This window comes from Uloborus diversus, chromosome 7, assembly GCF_026930045.1.
Source record: "Uloborus diversus isolate 005 chromosome 7, Udiv.v.3.1, whole genome shotgun sequence".
Taxonomy (NCBI): Eukaryota; Metazoa; Arthropoda; class Arachnida; order Araneae; family Uloboridae; genus Uloborus; species Uloborus diversus.
The window spans coordinates 63882113-63900109 of record NC_072737.1 but is presented as its reverse complement, the minus strand read 5'-3'; positions in this window follow the sequence as shown (position 1 = coordinate 63900109).

The window sequence follows — 17997 nt, the reverse complement described above, 5'->3', positions numbered from 1 at the left end:
GCCTCATATATCAGTCATTAAAAGTAACACTTTAAAATATTAATAAACGTTTTCTTTCTGCTTAACAAATTATAAACTTATGTGTGATAAACAAGAAATTTCGTCATTACCCCCTTTAAAACTTTTAATTTTTAACGACATATATGAACCGTCACTTGTGGGACAAGCGGTTGACTTTTTTGTGGAATGGCCCTGGAATGTTTTCCAAAAAATATTGTTTTGCATGGATGGATAAACATACCGTGGATCCAAAAAATAATAATGAAATTAATAAATAAGTCATCCAAACTCTGAAAGGTAACGGGACAAACTTAACTAGAGCTAGGTCACAATTTATCAGGGAAAAAATAAAACTTAAAAATATCACGCTCAAAGACAAAATCAACCTGAGTTAAAATCAGCAGAATGGTTTTGCAATAACAAAATGTCTTTTTTTTTCAGCTATCAATGTAGTGACAATCCACACTAGTGATAATAATTTTAAAAAACGCAATATCAATGACTGACAGTAAACTGATGAATGTTGTCTGTTAGAAAGCTAAGTTATAAAAAATAAAGACAAATTTATTATAACAGTCTGTACTGCTTTAATTATAATCTTCACATCGATGTATATAATAAATGCTAACAATAAAACATCATACAAACAGCTTCATATTTACAATTAGTAATGACTAATAATAATAGCAACAAAAGTAGCGAAACTAATAGAAATTCCTTTCAAAAAAAGATTCATTGTCCAACTACACGCATTTAATTTATACTCTGATAAAAGAGCCGCACTCGTGTGCACTGTAGTTGGGCTAAACTTAACCTTGCAGCATTCTGAAGGCAACTCAGACTCTAGTCAAAGCATTACAACGCTGCTAGGTTAGAGTTTCTCTAATTATAGAAGCTTAAAGAGGACTTAAAATAAGTGTATTTAAAATAAATACTTACATGAAAAATATTTGCAAACAAAACTTAAAATATCTAACCTTCATTTTAAGCTACATAGGTTTATTCCAGATAGCTCAGGCACAACATTCAGACTCTTTGAAAAATCACAGAAATACAAAATCAAATCATAAACAAAACTTTAAAGTCCTTCTTATTCCCCAGCTATAGACGTTTGCATAACATAAATTATTTACCTTCATACTAGACAACGTGGGTTTATACCGCAGAGCTCACACATAACATTCAGTTACCGGCCCGGGACATTACCGGTTAAACACACAACATTCAGCAACTTCGAAGAATCACAAATTCGTATTCGTAACACACAATTGGGGTATATAGCTATTCTCAGCGGAGACGCTTTTTACCTCTATTCATATTCAGAGTCACAACTGACTACAACTGTATTTATGTCGAGGACTGAATACTAAGTGCCTTGCGTCCATTATTTTATATACCGATAGATGGCAGCACTATCACCGGATCGAACAGTTAATGTGAATTTAGAACTAGTCCAGGAGCTAATAGCTACCTAATGCTAGCGCCCCCAGAGGTATCGTTTCACTTGGAGGACATTGAGACCACGAGCATACTTAACGTCGCCCAGTCCCCTTTAATGACGACGGTGGGTCTTCGACCATCGAGGTTCGAACCCAAGACCCTCCGGCCCCGAATCCGACACTCTACTGATCGGGCTACCACGGCCCCTTTTTACGTCTAATGATCCAATTTTTTGTTCCAGGACAATCTAAAAACAATACAATAGATGGTGGTGCCATCTATAGACAGTTCAGGAGAATTTAGAACCAGACCAGGAGCCGAATAACTTCCTGGTCTGGCACCCCCAGAGGTATCGTTTCACTTGGAGGACATTGTGACCACGAGCATATTTAACGTCGCCCAGTCACCATTAGTGACGACGGTGGGTCTTCGACCAGCGAGGATCGAACCCGAGACCCTCCGGCCCTGAGTCCAATGCCTTACCGATCACGCTACCACGGCCCCAGAATCACAAAAAATTAGAAACTACATCATAAATAAAACGTAAGGAATCTTCTTCTTCAATTTTTTCTTTTTTGTTGCCAGATTCTCATAGAAAGCTTGTTTTTGAAGTTCTATTTTATTAGCAAACGGCTGTTTTTAAATACCTTTTAATTTTATTAAAACTGCAAAAAATCAAACACTTTTTGAATTGTTTTCTTGCTCAAGGACACTTGTCCCCTTTTCGAGAGCAATATTTTTATAATATTTATTCGAACCGTTGTGAAAACTATTTTCATAATACATTTTGAACTCGGACACTTGTCCCAATTTTTAAAACACTTTTTTGGTTCAGTTTTAAAAAGGCTTTTAAAAACGCTGTTCAGAACGTATATTTAGTTCAATACCATTTTAGAGCACTTTTTAGACACTTAAAGGATAGCGTTAAAGAAAGGTTTTTGAACACTTACACTGAACATTTTGTGGCTTTTAGGATATGTTTTAAAACACTTACGAATCCCTAATATCCCCCCCCAGAATCCAGAATACGCGCTACACAAGCGTAAATAAATAAATAAATATATATATATATGTATATATATATATATATATATATATATATATATATATATATATATATATATATGTATATATATATATATATATATATATATATATATATATATATATATATATATATATATATATATATATATATATATATATATATATATATATATATATATGCACAAAATTTAGTTTTGTTGAGACTGCAAGCTTGATGATGGGTTTAAACTCTGTCTGAAAACGACTGAACGGTCAATTTTACTCACTCCCGGATGTTTGTTTAGTTTCTTTGGCCTGCTCACCCGCACGTGTATCAGGCAATTGTTTCAGTTCCTGAAACGCCAATGAGAAATAATTGACTAATGATTCCTGGCCAGTTTTGTATGGAACGGGAATTTATTTTTCTTAAAAAGTAACGGCGTCCTGGTAACTTCACGCACCTATCCATCCCTAGTCTTAATATATCTGGCAAAATTCAAAAATGGGGTGCCGTAATAAGTTAAAATTTTGTACGTAGACTCTGAGAGTAGAGTCTGGTTATGCACCTATCTTTTTGGTTGTGCATAGAAGTTCCAAAAGAAATGTTTACATTTTTTTCTTTTTTTGAGGCATAACGGTGTTATTTTCAATGCCGACTAAGGAGCATTTTTGTTCGATTATGTTCGGTTTGATAGAATTCTATCTACTAGTCGCGCCACGAACAATTTTCTTTAGCGTAGAGCAATGGAAATTTCTGGCTGCATCTTTGGTTGAGAAAATTCGTTGATCAATGATATTAGAGTTGAATATGCCCCGAAAATGATCATATAAATGGACGAACACTTATGACAAACTGGGCGACTAAAAAGTACCTAGGTACTGGATCTAATTTGTTGTTTCTGTATGATGTTTCGGAAAAATTACCTATGAAAAAAATTGTGAAAATCTGATTAAGAGTTTTTCAAAGTAACTTTTTTTTTTCTTTTAAGAGTATATTCAACTCAATTGTGAATAATTCAACGGAATTATCACGACTATCTACTAGTAGCGAAGTGGGAAATTTTATCTGGGGGAGACCATGCAAATTTCTGGCAGCGCTATTGGTAGTTACAATTGATCGTGTTCGATTCGATCGAATTCTGTTTGAGTTAAATGTGCCTCTAAGACTTTGATTAAAAAAGCTTCAGATTTAGTTCATTTATATTCAGTAACGCAATCGATCGTGTCGCTAAATAAAAACACGAGTTCACAGAAATTCCTGCTCAAACTTGTTTAATTCTACCTTAAAATACAGGGTGCTTTAAAAAGGAAATCTGTCTCAAGGAAGAAATAAGTTCCCAAATACAGCCAACAATTAAAACATGTATTAGATTTACATTTTAAACTGCCTTACTTACTTGCAAAACTCTGAAGTGCTATTTTGCAGTTTACTAAACACATCTTGTCGTAAGATATAACATTATTTTATATGTATCGATTTGACATAAATAATCATTTCAAAATGTACATCATATTGCTGAAAGTAAAATTGCTGAATCCTCGTCGTCTTTGGGCAAAAGTTTAATTAATTGAATGTAGGTCAACTTTGACTTATTTTAAATCAGTCGAACGTCTAATTTAATTTAGTGTTGAGAGTTTATTGTTTCAGAGCCATTCAAAATAAGGAAAAATGAATTTCGGCTTCAAATGTCTGGAGACTTAAATACAAACGTCATCTGGCAAAACAGTCTTGCGTAATTCGAGCTTGAAAAGTACTTTGTTTAATTCTTTTCAATAAAAAGAAATTACTTGTACTGCAATTTGCAGAAATTGTTTACAGTTTTATTACTAATCAGTCATTAAACTCAATATTTTTTAAATAAATTTATTTAACATATTCATACAATTTATGAATGAAGTATGAAGTACATACAATTTAAAATTTACATTACATTGCTGGACAGTTGTAGGGCAAAATCATCGTTTTTACATCCAAGTCGACTTTATAGTCCATAAAAAATAAGTTTATAAAAGCTATTTTTTACATTTATAAACTTTATTTACTCGAACACAAATAATATATGTTACCTTTATTTGCACTAAATTCTCTTGAATATTTTTTATTCTGAGCTAGGCATTTTTATAGTGTATACATAAAGTATATGAGGCAGTGATAAGCAAAAGGATGTAAGTGGCAATCTTAAACATTTGGAGATGACCGGTACATATGGTAGGTGGACCCCTCCTCTGTCTTGGGGCACGAGATAGTACTAGTAGCCCTGGTAAGTGCTATACAGCATGATTTAGAAAAATGAATAAATGAAAGCCTACCTAGAACGTTATCTTTAAAGTCGCTTTACTAAAAACGTGAAAATGTTCACTTACATCGCTTCGCTTCTCACTGCCTCATATAATACAAACAAGAAATCTTTATCTAGCCATCATCGTTGCAGTGAAGAAAACAATTATTTCACAAGTGTGATCTAACATGTTTTCAAATTTGTTGATGAATCATCCATTGTGTGGACTCATGTGTTGGCTTTCGAGTCCAGTATCCAGAACAAAGTCGGGGCACTTATGAAATATTTTTCTTCTGACGGAGCATATTCAGAACACGTCATTGTGCACATTCACATATTGGGATAGCTTTTTCTGAAACAAAGTGTTCAAAAGTGTGCAGGTTTAATTGCAGTGAAATTATCATCTTTTTTAACTACAAATAAAAAATGAAACTAAAAAGTCAAATTAAATTCATACAAGGAATTGGAACTATTATGTTTTTTATGCAATATAAAATGAAACGGATGTTTCCTCAAAAGAACTCAAGCGCTTACATCAGAAAGAACATATTCCTAACCAATAGTTATAAAGTAATCCAAAAGGTAAAACTTCAAAATTCTAGCAATCAGGATAGGGGGAAAAAAACCTCAAATCTGAAAACAAGAATTTTTTTTTTCATTTACACTCAAATCTGTTTTTGTACGGTTTTATTGTACGATTTTTTTTAAAGCGGTATATGAAAATTAAAATCAAATTGGGACTCAATTGGCGAAATTATTTATAAAACGAGTGAGAGGTAGTATTTTCAAGTGACGACAGGGGCATCCGATGGGAAGTCACTGTGACTTCCACCAAAATTTCCTTATTCGGGAAATTTCGCTCGACTATCCGACTGTTCGGCAAAATAATCATCACTTGGTTTATTTTGATTTCGTTTGCGGAAAATTTTTTGGGTTATTTTTTACGTGAGACTTTTTTTTTATGCGGTCCCTATTCCCCGCATAAAAAAATATTAATTAACTTTGTTGGGAAACCAACTTTTTATAGCTCTTCTCGACGTTTCGAACAATTATTTTCATGCGGTTTTTTTATGCAGTCCTTACCCACCGAATAAAAACTGGTTTGGGTGTACACCTAACAAATATTTATTAAAAAAATCCAAATTTTAAAACCTCAAAACTCTAGCAATCAGAAAGAAATGTCCTCAAATCTGAAAGCAATGTTTTTTGTTTCATTTGTTTTGATCTTCGAGCAATCTTTACATTATATCTTATCTTATTTATTTCCACTTTTTCACTTCATCTTTCATATTTCGCTGCTCGATTCTCCTTCATCCTCCTTTATCATTCTAGACGATTGGGAAGAAAAGAAAACAATAGAAAACAAAAGAACTTTTCCCACACCAGGAGTCTTTTAATGAATTAGACAGAGGAAAACTTTGTCACTCCAAATCCTGTTGTGTTCCTCGTAGGGATTAAAAGCTTGACACTAGCCTCCAAATGAATGGATGAGCGCAGCGAAATAATAAGAATGAGGACCAAGAACAAATTAAAAACTAAGTTCATAATTAACAACTAATGTTGTTAAAACGTTGTTACCTTCATTGAACTAAGGTTTCCGTTGCACACAACCGTCGCAAAAAAACATGTAATAATTTTTTATTTAAAGTAAATGCTGAAAATGAGTAATGTAGTTTTTAAACTGCAATGGCATTGGTACGGGGGGTGGCGGTCTGCCCTGGGTGCCACTCGTCTGGGGGGTGACGCCCAAAGTCAAATTGCAATTTTTTGAAATGTAAAGCTAAAATGCATTTTGAAGACCACAAATTTGAAAATTTTCCCTGGGGAGTGGTGTCACAATAAATGACCTCTACGGGTGTCACCAATGCTAGGTACGTCACTGTATGAAAGTACTAGTACTATGCGATGTCTGAAGTCTTATATGAGTCGAATGTATAGTTCAGTTCTTCTACATTTTTTAAGGTGTTTAAAAATTATATACTTTATTAAACTGGTTATTGTAGAAAAAAAACTACAGTTCTGCGATAATACAAGACAATTTAAAAAAAACTGCAATGTTCGAAAAAATTAGCCAGATTAGTCAATTTAAAAATTTAGTTGGGATTTCCCAAAAAATAAAAACAAATAAACTCGTTAGTATCTTGTTCTTGAATACGATGCTACAGTGGATGGGTCTTGTGAGTGTTAGGTCCTTAAACTTCATGTAATACAATAATTACTTTCTATATAATTAACGGTGCCGCAGTAGTTTCGAGGAGGGCTTCCTTCCTGCATGACAGCTAAATGTAACCGCCTTAATCTTTCCTTTGAAGTAGGAGAAAAAAAAATCAAAATTATTGTTACAGACTTCAATAATGTTTAGGTAACATATCACATACATAATTCTCAAGCAAGCGTGGACCCAGAGGGAGGGTCAAAAGGGTCGTGACATTTCCCTTAAAGCGGCTATTTCAATATGATTCCCTAAAAAAGCAGAAGCTGGATTCGCACTTTTCTTAAAATCACATAGCGTAATGGCACAGTAACAGACAATTTTCCAGTACCAGACAGTCATGAGTTTGGATTTAAATAAAAATAATTTTAGGCGGGTAAAACTGATGCTGTGGTGGCCCATGAACACGGTACAACCATCCAATGTTATCAGAGTGCATTTTATGAGCCAGTTGGTATTTATAAGGCAGTGGTGGAAGGTTATGAAGCAGTCACCACGAGGTCTGCCGATGTTTCATGTACCATTTGAATTTAATAAGGCTTTAGTTCCAAAAATAAAGAACTTTTGAGCATTTTGAAGATAAAAAGGGAATTTTGTCCATTACTCATCCTTTTCTCATCCTAGCTGATACTGGGTCTCATCAACTTTTTCGGTATATGTTAGTGAGGGTCGGATGTTTTTTCGAAGTAGAACAAATGAAAATTGAATTAAATAATTCAGATGATCCAAAAGCAGCCAAACGTTAGATGAGATGCTGTTCCATGAAAGAAAAATAGTTTAAAAAGTCTAAATACATTAAAAGACTAAGAAAATTGAATTAACCTGAGAGCGATGTCTTAAGCATGTCTGTTACTGGTGCCGTTACCCAAGGCTTTATTTTTCAAATAATGAGGAATTTTCCAGAATGGATTTATTTAGATTGTGCTCATCAGTTTGTTATCCTTTTAGGTTTATTTTTCAAGTTTTACTTTTTTTCAGCTTCATGAAGATAAAATTGTATCCTTTCATCCTCAAACGGAAGTAATAAATTTGAATACAAGTGAAAGTCATGATTTGTCAGTAACTTGCTCATTTCTCACCGAATTAGGCAGCAAAAAATGAGATGCCAAGTTCAGTGTCAAATGGGTGATTGTGGCGAAGTGCCCAAATAGATAAATGATAAACCACAGACGAGATTCTATCGACTGTAGTTGTACAAAACTGCTTATGTAATTGGTTTTCAAGAAACTACTTATTTGTCGGTAGTTATAGCATTTCGTTTTCTTTTTTTCCTCTAAGGCACTTTAATCTTGTGCTTACATCATCCATTTAGTTATTGTTATTGAAATTGCCGTTTTCTGATAACGAGAAACATCAGTTAATTTCTTTAAGTATGAAACTACATCATCTAAAATTAGTATGGTTTTGAGTTAAACAAGTATACGTCCCAACAGACATCAAACATACATAAGTACACGTCTTTTTCTTCTTTTGGAAACATTTATTTCTCAGATAAAGTATTTCCATCATCATTTTAGAGTAACTATCAGTTTCACCCAACATTTTTTTTTAAATATAAAACTACATTATCTAAAATTATTATGGTTAAAGGTTTAAGAAATATAATTCCTAACAAACGTCAGACGTACATAAGTACGCAATCCTTTTTCTTCTTTTGGTGACATTCATTTCTCAGATAAAATATTTCCATCATGATTTTAGGGTGACTATCAGCTTCAGATCACAAATTCAACACTATAAAAAAATGATTTAGAAACGCTCCTGGATAATAATGGACAGCTAATGTGCCGAATTTCTGCCAGTAACATATCTTTGAAAAACCAGGGACGTTTTTCGCAAAAATTCAGTAACCTTTCTGAAGATATCTCGAAAGCCTAATGAAAAATTCAGAAATCCTCCAACATGACTGGTCGTGTCACTGGAACTTTAGAGTAAACTTAGGTAGGTGTGATATAATATCTTGCCACCTTTCTGATTTACCAAGAAAGGCCCAAAAGCAATATTGCAAGCATGGCCAAAGCTAAGACAGAATCGGAAGTATCAAGAATTTTATTCGTCTGCAATTTGTGCAAAGCTACGTAGTCCATAGACTTATTCGCTCCCTTTGGGATCTTAACCAGTCTGGACGGGACATAATTGAACTGAATCCGATACACTTAATAAATGCGCTCAGTTAATCTTTAAACTGGGAGCAAAAAACATTTTTACAACAGTGAGAAATCTGCATTCGTGCAACTTGTAACAATTCATGAAAATTTTCGACAATAATCTTTGATTTTTTCAGAAAGTGGATAAAAACCATTGAAATCTCGAAACGTTACACGAAAATACTCAGTAAAGTTTCGGATTTTTTCTACAGTGAACAGTTACGATAATATACAGTCTAAACGAACATGTAATTATAATAGCTAGTTCATTGAAATCTATTATTTCTGTCATTTTTCCAGATGCCAATTAAAATCGCTTTGTGTAGAAAGTTCCCAAAATGCTATTTAAAATGGCATTTCCCCAGTGACTGCAAAGGAACCGTTATTCTTCAAAAATGTCAACATCGTGGACCAATTAACGCAATAAAGGTCGTTATTTTAGAAATGTCATTAAAATGTCTGCGCAAGTAGCTTGTCTCATTTATGGAACGAGTAATAATCCAGAAATAAAGCGTCATGAGGAAGACGCATTTCTGCTTAGAACACTTTGTTGGAACATCTCTTAAAGTTTACAGGTAAATTTGAACCATGTTAGTTAATTTAATGCCTCTTCAATTAGTTTGGCACATTAGACCTTAAATATAAACTTGAAGGTTCCGATGTCTCGCGGAGACGTTATGAAATAAATTTTCTACTCGTTATTTTGAATTAAAAAAGCTGTCAATATTGTGTATAGCTTATCGCATCATTTGATGACATCAAAGTTACTATTTGGAATATATTTTTTAATTTGTCTATATCAGAAATGATAAAAATATTATGATGTTTGGAAATACAAGGGGAAGGCAGTAACTATTTAGAAGTTTGGTTTGCTTTAACTGAAATTGTAATATTTTTTTATTATTATTAATTTTGCATATCATTTTTGATGTTGCTCAAAGTGTCCGAAAACTACCAGAAAGCTTTGAGCCAGACTTATATTTAACTTCAAATATATTAAATAATTACTAATTATTAACTTTGGATAGCAATACAATGCTTTGGATTTTAATTTTGTACTGTTTAGACCAACAAATACAATACAATTATTTGAAAAAGGAATTGGGCATTTTAAAATATTGACTCAGATAACAGAAATATACATAAGTACAAAAGTGAAAATTATCTCTTTTTTTTTCGGTTTCATAAAACCATGCTCAAATACTAAAGTGTAATCTTCACATTGTTCCTTTAAAAAAAAAATCCATTTTAAATTGTTTTTTTCTTCTTCTTTTACGATTTAATATTATAAAATCTTCAAAGATTTTTTTTTTTTTTTTTAAAGGAAACGCGTGTGTATTTTACTTATTACAACTCCCGTAGTACTTTTTCAAGATAAAGATTCTTGTTTCCCCCCCCCTCCCCCGGTAAAAAGTTTCGTTTATGGTCAGTATTCATAATGTACACAACATGGAATTTTGAAATACTGACCTGCTAAAAAAATATACGTACAGACATTTAGACTAACTAAGCCATCAATTTACCTTTTCATCTTTATACGCTGGCCTCTGTTTCGAAGTCTTTCATCTTCAAATGACAAATTCTGTCTGTTTCGTATTAGTGTTGGATGTATCTTTTCGTGCGTATGTGAAGGGAGAGAGGGGAGGGGTCGTTACGTGTGGTATTTTTTAAATTTATAGCTAGTAGTAATTTTACTTCGAGAGACGACTCTTTTAAAATATTATCATCATCTTCAACGATTTCATCTTAATCGAAAAGGTTTTTTTTTTTTTTTATTAGTTCTTTGGTTTGAAATTTACAATGAAAATAACTGAATTGGATGCTATTAGTTTCCTTTATTCATCACATATATAGGGATGAAAGTGTCATTTTATATTGCTTCCGCTATTTTTATTATTTCTAAAATGTTACATAACTGTTAATACTACTACAGGGACATAAATATCCATTCATTCTGTAGGGCATGAACAAGGGGGGTGGGCACCTGTTGACTCGGCCCCGAGCCTGAAGGGGGTCCGAGATTTTGAAAATGAGGGCTGAAATATTTTCAGGAAAATAAGGGAAAATAATATAGAGGGGCCCGAAATTTCTCTGTACGCCCCTATTTGTAGTACATATATTACATTTTTTTCAAGTATTCAATGAATAATCAGATATTTTGCTTGTTAATATAATGAAAATTATATTTTTATGTTTAATGAAGAATAAAAATTTCCGGGCTTATTGGCCGTGGTAGAAGAGCGACCAGGGCAGCTCTTCAGTCGCATCGAACTCATCTACTGATGATGTCAGTCGCAGAGTTAGACGAAACGTCTGGATTTTCTTTTCCATTTCTACCATGACCAATAAGCCCGGAAATGCTATTTCTTCATATTGACGACGGTCGTGAAAGCCTTAAGCAGTTTTTATGTTTTTGTCCGAAAAGAGGCCATATCCAACACTGAGTTTTTTTTTTTTTTTTTGAATGAAACAAGATTGTTACAATCACAAAGTGATAGAATCTTAAGTAAACAACCACATTCTATGTTTAAAAAATGAAAAAAAAACCATAGGTCAGATTTAAAAGTATTATTTTTTCTTCCTTTCTTGAAAAGTTAGTTTGGTTTGAGATAATTAGTTTTCAAAATCAACGATTCAGTTGCAGAAATTAAATATAGCATTTAAAAGCAGAACTACACTTTTTTAATGAACGCATTTTTAATAGCAATATTTATTCATTTTCTGCACCTTAACTGCAATATTACGAAATGAATTAATTTAGTTACGATTTTTTGAAGATGACTTTTATCACATTTATTTTGATTAAATAAGGTATCGATATCATAATTTTTTTTATCGACCCAATCCATCATTACGAGTGTGTATAAGAGAGCAACATTTCGAGTGCACAGAACATCTGCAACGACATCTAGTAGATCATATCTGAACGAAACAAAAAATCTGTACTGATATTTTTTTCTCCCACAATTTTGTTCACTAAATCACAACAAAAAATACAACACAAATTAGCAACCACTAGCTGCAAAACAAACTCATTAATTTTTTTACCTTATTTTATGCCAAGTTTACAACACATTTCAACACTCACAAAATCAAACCGATATCATTATTATATTGCAAGAAACAAAATTTGTGTTGCCTGGTTTGAGTGTCTTTAAAAATATTTATACAAGTAACAAAACAACAGTACTTAGTTTCTTTGTTACATTACTCATGCGGATATCAGAGTATGTTTACAATTTTCTTTAATTCTGAAACCAAAGTTAAATACCGGGGTAAAGTGAACTGATGAAATATTTCCTCTGCTTTTAGCCCCACCTATTTGATGTTATTTTAACTATGTAAATACCGCCAAAGATTAAAGTAAATGTTAATACAGGCAATTTTTAAAAATGACACTCATATAGTAATATTTTTTTTTTTGTAAATCAAAAATTACTTTCGTTACTATAAAATGATAAAGTTATTGTTATTAACATTTTAAATACTAATTGATACCTCCTAATATTCAATGCAATACTAATTTAGTTAATATTACGCCCTTTTTGTATTTTAAATAAATTGTACAATTGGACAAGTACATACGGAGCAAAATGGAAGGGACAAAGTGAAATAATTTGTTTCATTTACTCACTCAAACGTTGCATGCGTTTCCAGTACATACGTTTAACGTATGTACTGGAATAATTACATACGTTTTCAGTTATTAATTAATTCATTTGCTTTTCTTCATTTAGTAATTCACTAATTTATTCACTTATTTTCTTTTTCATTCATTCTTTTACTCGCTCATTTATTTTTCTTCATATATTAGTTGATTTATTCATTTTATTATTCGTTTATTATTTCATTAAATCATTCAACCTTTTATTTATTGATACTTTTGATAAAAATATGTTTTATATGCAAGCAAAAAAAATTTCATTAGAAAAATATTTAATTTTTCACTTTGCCCCATGAAAAAAAAAAGTGAAATTTTTCCACTTTTTTTTTGGAAGACTCAAATTTTAAAAATTTTCAAAAATTTTATCTTAAAATACAATGCTTTTTCTTTATGTACAGTAATTTTCGAAACAAATTTCCGATTTGTTAATTTTTTAAAACAAAAAGATCATCTTAACCATTTCCCTTTGCCCCACATTCCTCTACTTCCCGTTGAAGTCCCTTTCATACCTTGCTCTAAAAAGGTAAAAAAATGACAACAGCGCCTTATCCGTAAAAAAAAAAAAAAAAAGTGTTCTTGCTACACGATATGTTTAGTTTTCCCCCCAATACTAGTGCAACCTCAGAACTCCACTTTCTCATTTTGATAAGTTTTTATTCTTCTATTCCTCACAAAATTTTACAAGACACACCTCACATTAATTAATATTTTTTAAGAATAATCGTGCTCACAAAATATTGCTCTCGCACAGATTTTCAATCAATGCTAATTTATCTTATGTTTTGTTCTTTGCAAGAATATTATTCACTTTAATGTTCGTTTTCCATAAATTAATGCACCGATTGCTCTTTATAATTTCATTTAAGCCATTCAAAATTTCCACTATCATAATCCAAAAAAAAAAAAAAAATGTTCATTAAGAAAATAGTTCTCATGAAATACCTTCAAGAAAACTATTTTTTTTTTTTATCACAGTTTAATTTAATGTTTATTTTCTTTAAAATATTACAACGATCGCTCTTCGCTTTTCAAATAAAACTTTGTGATTTCCCACTTTTTCTCATAACTTTTAAATGTTAATGATCATCAGTAAAGTGGTTCTTTTAGCTACTTTCATAAAACTACTTAAATATTTTCATTGAAATTTTAATGTATTTTCTAATCTTAATAAATAATTTAATTAATTATTTGAAGAAAATCTTAGTTGCAATTCTTAATCAATTTTACATTATGATTTTATTATTGCTTTGTTTATCTCAAAAAATAAATAAATAAATAAATAAATAAAATGCTCCAGATTTTTGTAAAAAACATTACATTGAAATATTGGCAACATGTTAAAGGGGTTAAATTTTAACACCTTTGGTCAACCCAATTTTGGAACTTAAAAATGCATTCAATGGGATATGTTTTTAAAGAGTGTTTTGGTAACATACAATAAAAAGTCTTTAGAATAGTTAAGTTTCGAAAAAATATTCGAAATTCTCGAATGCAATTCAAAATTTTTGATTTAATGTATTTTTTAAAAAAGATTGCCTCCTAAAAAGGAGACGAAACGGGCTTAATTTTACAAAAAAATATAAAATATAGATTTCGCAAAACTTTTCCAGTTGGAAAAAAAAGGAACAGTTTCCAGAAAGCAACGCAACATTTTTTGGGTTTGAATTTTTATTTGTAAAGGAATAACGACTTTTGAATTGTTATGTTTGTTATATGGGGATTTTTCCTTTCTAGTCTCAGCTATTTATAAAAAATAGAAAGAAATATTTGAACAAAGGGACACATTTGAAGAGTTGGCGGGAACATAGAAACTGAATTACACAAATAACAATCTACTTAAGGATCAAAAAAAAAGTTTAGATTTTTTTTTTTTTTTTATTTGAGGCATATGACACTTTTTCCATAAATACCTAGAGAACTGACGAAGAGGGGAGGAAAATTCCGTGGTCTAGATAGTGCAATTCAATTTTTAGGAAGTGTTTAAGAAAGTCTTTATTCTATACATCTTGTTGGTTTTTATGGGACTGCGTCATTACTCCAGAAGGAATAGGCACTTTTTTTTTGAGCAATCAGGATTGCTTATTGTTCTCACTTGACAGTCATTGATGTTATGATTCCTTTTTCAGCTTGGATCAGAAGCCTCTGCACGCCCCTGCGGCCTCTGTCGCCCACCGGCGGACACACATATACACGCCTACGTGCACACACGTAAGCCTACACACCCACACACACACACACACTCAACTATACACACGTAACCATCCAGGAGAAGGGACATTCTTGGGGGGGGGGAGCCGTTTCTAGAAACAATAACTATAATTATTTACTCTATTAATAACTATAATTATTTACTCTATAATTACCTACTCTGAATTCAAGTTAGAGTCGATTGGGGAAAGAAGGTCACAGGTCTCTTTTTCTTCTTCTTTTTAATTCATTTAAAAGTAATTATATGTGATATACTTACAAAACTGATTCACTGTAGAGAATAATTTTTGCCTTAAACAGCATATCATACATTATTATTGAAATATGTGATTGTGGCAATTGTACTTAGTACACGAAAATTGAATCATGTGTAAAATGTAAAATTACATCATGATGTTCCTGCAGCTAGCTGCTTTGACTAATTTTTAAACAAAGATGTATTATACAATTTGCTTTTGAATTTCAAAAGAAACAATACATTTCTGGGAAAAAAATCATTTATTATTAATGATCTGTGTACCATATATTTTTACCTAGGATTCATCCATTTATATTATTTCTGGTCTAAAAACACAATCACTCGGAAAAGCAAATTTCTAAATTCTAATATGAAAGTACCTTAAAATATTAGAAATTGCGTGTATCCTTCCACGTGTAACAACGAATATGGCGAATCTCAATTTCACCAAAATGATTATGGATTGCGGGAAGGGCAGGGGCGGGGAAGTGTTTGAACAAATGCGATGGAAAACGAAACCAGAGTATTGCATTTCTTTTCCAGCCATCCAAAAAAAAAAGAAAAAAATCTCCCCTTCAATAACAGAAACATATTTCGCAAATAGTTCCTGTTTTCAAATAAGAGCTATCCTTTATCATTCATACATCTGATTTCAGAAGAATAATCATAAGCTATCGAGAAAAAACCCCATGCCATAACAGATATGAAGTGGGGCTAGGGAGAAACTCATACTGGTATATAAGCAAGGTGGAATGTAGTATCTTCGTAATTTACCAGAGATTGGTTTCTGTGTTCTGACAGTTTTGTACTTTTAAATAAATGACAACAGCTTCACCATAGGAACACGGCGGAGTGGTGGATTATTGATGGACTACTACGCAACATCTGGGTTAGTGACTGGACAAGCGACTACTGGTGTTAATCATATCCTTCTGTTCCCCCTCCCCTTCGGGGAAATCCCGCTATCCGGCTCCCACTGGTTGTCTAGGTAACATAGACCGGATCCCAGCGATGACGTCCGGAGACATTTTGATGGATGTAGACAAGCCCTCAGGGAAGGGAAGTAATTTCAAATTTCAAGAACAATTTTGCCTGAAATGTTTCCGGAGGAATTTTAATTGTTAATGAATGTGAGCAGTTCTCATAATGGGAACTTTAGCAGGAATTCTGGAATGCACGAAGTGATGTAGGGTAATAACTTTTAAATGCATTTTTCTGTACATTTAAAATGCGACCGAAGATGAACGAAAAACGAGGTAACATTCCAAATAAGTTGCCCTAGAGGCAAACTTTAAAAAACTGAGCTGAACAAACACAGTTTAACATATTTCTGACTGTATAAACTAAAAGTTACGTGCTGGTGAGTGAATAGAACTAATCACACCTTTCAAAAGTTGATTAGGAGCTGCAATTAATGGTTGGTGCATTGAATATGTACTACTTACTGCATCAGCAATACTGCTAAATTCTTACTGTCAAGTCCAGAGTTCACGACTCTTAAGCCTTTTGAATACTTTCACATTTATACTGTTGATATTACTAGTTTCAAGTAGTTTTACGATTCGTGTTTTACGAGTGTAGAAGATCAATCCTTCATAACCGAATGGATTTGAATAAATAAAAAAGTTAAAGTGTATGGTACAAATAAAATAAGAACTTATTCAATAAGTTTTGGTACTTAATTACTTAATTGTAATATTTATCAGTTAGAAGACAGACAGTCAGAGAGCAGGTAAAATCAAGCTTTTTTTTTTTTAACAGAAGACCTTAAAACCGTAATGTTTAGTGCATGTGAAAGAAACTTCTGATGCATTTTATGCACATTGGACTTAATTTGCTTAAACATTATGTAGAATCCATCAACTTGCCAGACTGTTTACTGTATTTACTGACATATGAAGCAGTGAGAAGAAAAGGGGTGCAAGTGGACATTTTCAAGTTTTGAGTAAAACGCGTTTAAAGATAACGTCCTAGGTAGGCTTTCAAAGAATTTTTTTTATAAATCATGCTGCATAGCAGCATTACTAGCGCTACCGGTACCATCTCTTGCCCCAAGACAGAGGAGAGGTTCACCTACCATGTCCACTGGTTATCTCCAAATTTTTAATTTTGCCACTCATACATTCCTTTGCTTCTCACTGCCTCATATCTAAAATAAATAATGAAGTATATTTGAGGCTCACTTTACTCCAGGATGGGTTAAAGTGAGAGATGTTAAAAAGTTAGTCTATATTTTATCAAAACAATGTACATATTACTTTTGAAATAAGAATACAGTGAAATAAATGCATCGTGCTAATAATTTATGTGGAAAATGAACAAAAAATGACCGATACTCAACTGACTCCTAAAAATTGGAGAAAGTATATTTTGGGAAAAGAGCTGAAATATTTATAAAGATCAACAGCTATACACATCAGGTTTTAATTGTCATCAAACTTCGCGATAGATGGGAATTTCTCACCGACATTATAAAATGTTTCTAAGCATTAAACACAACGTACAAGTAAAAGCTTCGAAAACGATTGTTAATTTCAAAATTAACGTTGGCGAATCAAACGCTAAATTTAACAAAATACAACCAAATTTAGTGCATAAAATATAAAAACAGGCAATCTATTTGCGAAATTTGCAACAATATCGAGCAACACTTATGGAAGCGTAGCACTACCCCTAAATTACCCCACCTCAGAACAAAACCTAATGATGACTAGAATTTAATAATTTTATTCTTACATATCATTGTAGATCTACTCTTTAGGTATTTCATATAATAAAACTCC